The sequence below is a fragment of the Leuciscus leuciscus genome (assembly GCF_965113295.1).
Source record: "Leuciscus leuciscus genome assembly, chromosome: 10".
In the NCBI taxonomy this organism is placed as follows: Eukaryota; Metazoa; Chordata; class Actinopteri; order Cypriniformes; family Leuciscidae; genus Leuciscus; species Leuciscus leuciscus.
In genome coordinates, this window is record NC_138734.1 from 19,117,829 (window position 1) to 19,125,904 (window position 8,076).

Genomic DNA, 8,076 nt, shown 5'->3' on the forward strand with positions numbered 1-8,076 from the left:
GCTGAGTTTCATATTAATTCATGCAAGCTAGTTTGATCTATGGACCAAGTTTTAGGACCCCATTCCAGGGGGCGCTGTTGAGCCCCCCTGCCACGCCCGGGTACCAGCTTTAGCCAGGCCCTGATGGCCGCAGGTTCTGACCTGTGTGCAAAGTTTCATGAGTTTTCGAGCACGTTAAGGGCCCCAAAAGCCCCTGAAACCTTGAAAAACAATTATAAAAGCAGTCTCTCCTAACAGACAAATCCCCCACACCCCACACACACACAGAGACAGAGAGAGAGAGAGAAAATTCTCAAAAAAATCACATTCAAACCAAAATATCTCACTTCCGGTTTGTCAGAGCTTATGACTATAAATTAGAAAGTTGTCCGGCTTAATGAGAACAATATACATAAATATTTTTGTGACTCTACTTAAAACTAAGCACCCATTTTTGACTAAAGGTGGCGCTACTGAGCCCCTCACCACGCCCGTTTCTGAAACTTTGCACATGTCTACTGGCTAATAAGTGTGATGTGTCTGTCGAGTTTCATCCAATTTCAAGCATACTAAGAGTCTCAAAAGCATCCGAAAATAATATTAAAGTTTGATGCGTTGCCACGGCAACAGTATCTAAGATATCAATAATCCTTTCACAGGTCTACATCTGCCTTGTGTCTACATTATACACATAAAGTTTGAAGCAAATCGGGTAAAAATAAGAGGGTGATTTCAAAGCATTTTGAAAGTGACACACTTCCTGCTGCCAGTTGGTGGCGCTATAACTTTGACTCACAATATTCATTTCAATGTGATCGGCCTCTGACAACGAACACACTGCAGAGGTTTCAGCAAGATCAGTTAATGTATGCAGACGTTATAATACACTTCCTGTGTGCCTTATTCGCCATAAATTCGCTTCCTCGCCACGGCCAAACCGTTCGAGATATCAAAAATCCGTCCGCAATTTAGCATCCTCAATGTCTTGACTTTATGCTGGCCAAGTTTGGAGGCGAATGGATGAATTCTGTTGGAGGAGTAGATTAAATTCCACAGCATGCGTTTCCAAACAACCCATAATAGCCGACTTCCTGTTGGGCTGGCGTAAAAAGTAAAAGTACGAAAGTTGTTCGGCCCGATGAGATCTATATATGTACCGAGTTTCATATTATTACATGCAAGCGTGTCTGATTTATGGACCAAGTTTTCGGATCCCGTTCAAGGGGGCGCTGTTGAGCCCCCCTGCCATGCCCGGGTACCAGCTTCAGCCCGGCCCTGATGGCCGCGGGTTCTGACCTGTGTGCAAAGTTTCAAGAGTTTTCGAGTACGTTAAGGGTCTCAAAAGTGCCCGAAAGGTTGACAGAAAAATAATAATAATAATAATAATAATAATAAAATATAGCTGCAAGCAGCAATTATCGGGGCCAAGCGCAAGCAGATGACAGGATATGCCAACATGGCTGAAGGTGTCAGATCAACTGCAACAATGAGCAATTAAATACATTTAAAGAGGATTTTAGGTGAAATGGCTGAAAAATAATATAAAAAAGTCATTCAAAATATGATTTAATGGATTATCACTTTCGACCAATAGGTGGCGCAGTTACAAAACTGATGTGATGTGGTCAGAGTGAAGTGACAATGACACATACAAAGTTTGGTGTCAATATGTCAAGGCAATGCAGAAATAAAGCCTGAATAGTGCTTTTGGCATCATGCCTCAACTTTGCTGCTGCGCTATACGAAAACGGTTATGTCTATCGACACGAAATCCATAACTTTTAATCGGCACGGTCTGGAGATGATACGATTCGATTTTGTTGAAAATCGGACAAACGCTCTAGGAGGAGTTAAAAAAAGTAGGTTTTGAATGAAAATCAAGATGGCGGACAGGAAGTTAGGCCAAATAAAGAAAACTTATTCTATCTATGTTCTCGGTTTGACCCAAGGAATCTATTAAGACCAGTTGCAGTACAATATGCCAATGTATTCAAAAGTTATTAGCCTTTTTGGAAATTTTGTTATAACTTTTAATATTTTGTTTTAGTTATTTTGTTATAAGTTTGTTATAACGCTGTTTCGAAATATTTTGAGTACCTTCAGGGGATGGTGCTGATGGCACATTCTGAGTTTCGTAATATTACACCAATGCATTTGTTTAGTATAGCATTTTATTTCACAAAACTGTATTGAAGTCAGTGGGAATTTCATGTTTTGTTCTATTATAGCGCCACCAAGAGGCTCAGTCCCACAATTTTTTTTTCGTGTCCTCAGAGTGAGCCCATACATATGTGTATCAATTTTGGTGAAAATATCTCGATTCACTTCAGAGTTATAGACATTTATATGAAAAAACACGTTAAAAATGACTGACACATGACTTTGATTGGAATTTACTACCCCTAAACATCAATATTTTCGCATTTGAGCATATGTGTTAGCTATCGACCTATGTTTCCAAACTTCTGACGGTGGTTTCGTCTCAATCGGACAAGCGGTTTCGAAGATAAAGCCAAATGTTTTTTAAGCGCTAAATCACAACGCTACACAAACCGTAAGGCGAAACCTAGCATGTTTAGTATCGTGGGACTTGGCAATGATTCAGGAGTCTAAAGAGATGAGTTTTGTGAAAATAAGTCGATCACATCCAAAGTTATAAGCATTTGAATAAACAAATTCACCATAGGTGGCGCTGTTTCGAAACTTCTCACGCTCCTTCAGGACATCGTGTTGATGACCCATGCCAAGTTTCGTAACAATTCGTTCATGCATTCTTAAAATAAAGCATTTTAGCACAAAATTCAAAATGGCCGACAGCCAAAATGGCCGATATGGTAAAAATTTTAATCGAATCGGCATGAGCTCAGGAATCAGAGGAAAAATTTTTTTTGTTGATTGGCCATAAGGTTCAAAAGTTTTTAGCAAAATAAAAGTGAAACTTTGGACAGGTGGTGGCGCTAGTGGGAATGACTTAGAAACACCAAAATTGGTGTATTTAATGTTGGGACTGTCCTCTATCAGAATGTCAAACCAAAACAACTTTCCCGCAATCGGTTCTATGGGCTGCCATAGACTCCCATGGCGGAAGAAGAATAATAAGAACGGGAACAGATACAACAGGTGCCTCCGCACCTTCGGTGCTTGGCTCCTATTAATAAGAACGGGAACAGATACAATAGGTGCCTACGCACCTTCGGTGCTTGGCCCCTAATTAAAGCTGCAAGCAGCATTTATCGGGGTTCAAGCAGTTAAGGCCTTTAAGGCTTTTAAGCACACAAGCATCAAAAGACATTAAGTTTTATTTAGCAAGCATTTAACAACTGCCATCATAGATGAAAAAGTCCATTTACAGCCAATACAGGCAGTTTGCCATAGGAAATATATGGTTTTAAAGCGTTTTTACAGTTATAGCACCTTTTGCCTAGTCTTCTTATAGTCTTGCCTGATCTCCACCACTTTTATTAGTAGTACTCAAAGTGTGCCCATATATATGTGTCAGATTTGTTGTAAATATTTAATTTTGATAAGGAATTTAGACAATTATATTTAGTGGCGTAATGAGCCAACACTGGGCCCTTAAGTAGGATTATCAAGGCGGGCCCCTTGATGACGCAATTGATGACATTGATGACGCAATGTCCGCGAGTAGGCTACCATGAATAGGGCAGGATATGATCATACACAGCATATAAGAGATGAGATGACTAACAAAATCAGGAGTAGCGTACGCTCACCAAAAACAAAACAAAAAAACAACAAAAAAACAATGGGGACAGCGCATTATAAAACATTGTTAGGCCTAGGTCCAAATACATGAGAAAGATGCTCTCTTACATTATAGCGGGATTTTCCGGGCTTTCCTATGTGCAACTGCAAAGTTGTCGATTAGATCAGGATTGTGTGCACAGGCATTCTCAATTGACCCTTCGCAGGGAGTTTGATTGACAGGCGATCTGACTAATCATAATCCGCCATTTTGTCCAACAAAGCAGTCAGGAGAGTTAGTAGATTAACATAGGAGGAATTAAATTTGAAAAACAAAGTGTTCTGACGTCTTAGCACTTTAAAACAACATTCCTTTTATGTTCATTCATGTTTATTTTAATGCTATAAATTAACTAGAAGGAAGAGATGATCGGTTCACAAGCAGCTTTAACTGAGCCTCGAGTCTACAGCGATCTGTCAGACACATTAAGGAGTCACAAAACGGTATTTATTGTTTAAATGTCTCTAAAAAATGACTACATTTGAAAGGTGAGACTTTGTTTCACAGGGTATCTGCACATTTTTGCTCAACAAATTTAATGACTTTTAAGACCTTCAAGAATAAAAATTAAGACCATTACCACGGCAAAAATATATATAAAAACTACACTCTAGGCTGTTCAGGTTAACAAAGCACATTTGTATTTGAGCAACAGTGCAAATAGTCAGTGTATATTTAGCAACATAAAGTGCATGTCAGGCAACTGCCTTCTCAATACAACAACAATACTGTTGTAAATAACGTACAAACAGCGCATAACAAATCAAATTGTAAATGACAAGTTAAACACAGTCCAAAAAATGGATGGAGTAAAAAAGGGAATTAGTTTCCAAACAACAGCAAAGAATTTGAAATTGACAATTTGAATTTGTGTCCCAGCAAATTGCTCAGCATGCTCTTTTTGCAGGAGATTCATACATTTCCAATTAACAGAGGGTCCATCCATTGACATGGAGAGCATATTCCTGAGATTTAGTTCCTTTGTACATTCCTAAAAATATGAAAAACACAACCCCTAACCCTAACCCTACACAAACATAAAAACTGCCAACTTATTCCTAAAGCAATGATACCAAGAGAATTTTATTAAGATAGCCTATGTCTGTCAAATATTTAAATAAAGTAAGTTTAGTTTACCATAAGATAAGGTGTGCAAACATAAACATCCAGAAAAATTGCCTTATGCTAGTGCTGGGCGGTATGACCAAAAATACACATCACAGCATTTTGCTAAATTATAGTCTACCGGTTTGACGGTAAATGACTTTCTTTTTTTTTTTTAAGCATGACTGGGTGTTAACGACATTTTCTACTGAGTGAGAGAGGAAATACTGCAGTAGATTGACTTAGAATGCCCTAATTTACTGTAATGAGTGAATATTATAGAAAACCTCCACACTAGTATTAATACAGGTTTGCAAGGCTGTTTACAAAGAGGTGCCAGCAGGAGGCGCTTTAGGAGCGGCAGAAATGGCGGTTTTCCCCGGTAACGGCTGTACACAAAGCAAAGCTCATAAACGCTGCTTTATCAGGAAAGATAAAGAAAGATTCAATCGTAATAACAACGAAACTTTTCTAAAGATCGTCAGTTCACTTCAGATACATTCATATAAAAACACCCGCGCCGCGTGAAAAAGGACCCTCTCAAACAGTGTTACCCAGCGACGCGTTCCGATCGTTATTTAAGCGACATGCCTATTAGACAGGGACGTGCGCTGGTGAAATAACGTTAGCATGGAAAATAGTTTCTCCAGACATATCTTTCTTTCATTCCGCCCAGATGAAATTTAATGTCGCCCATATGAAATTTAATGCCACTCTTCGAAAATTAGCGAAATTTAATACATTTTAAGACCTTAAAAAACGTATATTTTATTTAAGACATTTTAATACTGTTTAAGGATCCGCGGAGACCCTGTTTCATATCAAAAGTACTTGTCTGTCAGCGCGCAGTCTTTTTTCTGATCCGCAATGTATTTTTCACTGCGTGAGAACTTGGTGTGGTGTGAGAGTGACGTCGCTTGTCAGACATAGCAACAGTAACTAAAGTGGGCGGGTCTTTGCGAACGGTCATTGACAGTATGGACGGGGATTCGCCAGTCCCGATTCAAAACAAATTTCATCACAATCCATCATTGTTCGTTTCAAACATGTGAGCATCAAAATGATCCATGGGTGAAATTGATTGGATTTAATTTATTTTTTTGTCAGTTCCTATCATAATTTTAACATTTGGCGTTATTGTTTAGCTATTTACCTATGTTTTCAAATTTCCTTTGTTTTTTTGTTGTTGTCTAGATCAGACTAACGGCTTTGAAGATAACCACAATTTTTTAAAGCTTTACTCCTGTGAAAAAAACACGGGCTTTCTTGAAACTTCTAAGGGTCCTTCAAGGCTTTGTGCCAATGACCTATACTGAGTTTTTTGAGATACACCAATGTTCTCATAAACTATCATGGCACCCTGGACAAAGACACTGCGTGCCAATTTTCAGTAGACTAACGGTTGGGTGCGCTTATAGCTATTTTTATAGCTTATTTTTATTTTTATAACAGATTTTTTCACTGTTATAGTGCCACCAAGTGGCCAATTGTCACGATTTTTTTCATGTCAACTCAGATTGAGCTTATGAACATGTGTCCCAAGTTTAGTGAAAATATCTCATTCCGTTCACAAGTTTTTACCATTTTATAGCACCACCAAGTGGCCAATTGTCATGATTTTTTTCACGTGACCTCAGAATGAGCTCATGAACATGTGTCCCAAGTTTTGCGAAAATATCTGTTTCCGTTCACAAGTTATAACCGTTTTATAGTGCAAGCTAGTGGCCAATTGTTGCGATTTTTTTCAAGTGATCTCAGATTGTGCTCAGGAAGATGTGTCCCAAGTTTAGCAAAAAAATCTCTTTCCGTTCACAATTTATAACCATTTTAGTAAAAGTGGCCCTGGTGCCATCAAAGATTTTGGTTCCACTTATCGACCGTTAATTGAAATTTTGAATTTTTTGGATGATTATTGATTGTCAGACTCCAGAGAATATTCTTGCAGTGGTTTGGTTCCGATTGGGCGAAAAACCAAGGAGTAGTTTGCAAAAATAGTTTTTTCCAAAAAATGCAATTTACTCGAAATCGGAGATAGCCATTTTGTCCGCCTTGAGCCAAGGATTCCAACGATATAAGACACTTGATCCTGGGACAAACGGTCTAAGAGTTATGAGCGATTTAGTACTTTTGGTTGCTGTAGCGCCACCTATGGGCCAATTGGGGTCATACTCTGATAGGTTGTCCACAAATTGAGGCCTACCATCTGGCCAGGTTTCACGTCTCTAGGCCTTACGGTTTGGCCTGCACGATGCGTTTTACGAATCCTTACAATTACAATAGGGTTTCAGCATTTCATGCTTGAACCCCTAATAAGAATGAAGGCTTTTTGCCAGTTATAGCGCCACCTATGGTCCGATCTCCATGAAACTCTGCATGCTTCCTCACCATGTTCTGACACATATGCTCATCAATTTTGGTGAAGTTCTGAGTTTTCATTTGGGATTTATAGGCTTTTTTAGTGTATTTTGCCACGCCCCTTTTCTAAATGACCCTGTTACAGCCACCCAAATGCAAAAGTTCATCTTTTTTTCGATAATTACTGATCTAGAGAGTCCAGAGAAATGTCCTAGACTGGTTTGGTTCCGATCTGGCGAAAAACCTAGGACTAGTTCGCAAAAGTAGGTTTCGGAAAAAATTCGACATAGCAGAACATTTTTCGGGCCTAAATCGAAATTGGAGATGGCCATTTTGTCCGCCTTGAGCCAGGGATCACATTGGTGTAAGACACTTGAGTCTAGGACAAACGGAGTCTAGGAGTTAAGGGCGATTTAGTACTTTTGCACTAAATCTGTAGCTGTAGCACAACGTAAAATTTGTTTGCGCGGTATTCGAGAACGGTTTGACGAATCAACACGAATTCCATAACTTTTTGTCGGTACAGTGTGGAGATGATACGATTCGATTTTGGTGAAAATCGGACAAACGGTCTAGGAGGAGTTCGAAAAAGTAGGTTTTGACTAAAAATCAAGATGGCGGACAGGAAGTTCGGCCAAATATGGCAAACTTGGTATCTATGTTCTCAGCGTGACCCAGGGAATCTATTAAGACCAGTGGCATTTCAATAGGCAGATTGATTCAAAGGTTATTAGCCTTTTTGGAAATGTTGTTATAACTTTTGACCACAAGGTGGCGCTGTTTCGAAACTTCTCACGCTCCTTCAGGGCATCGTGCTGATGACCCATACCATGTTTCGTAACAATCCATTCATGCGTTCTTAAAATACAGCA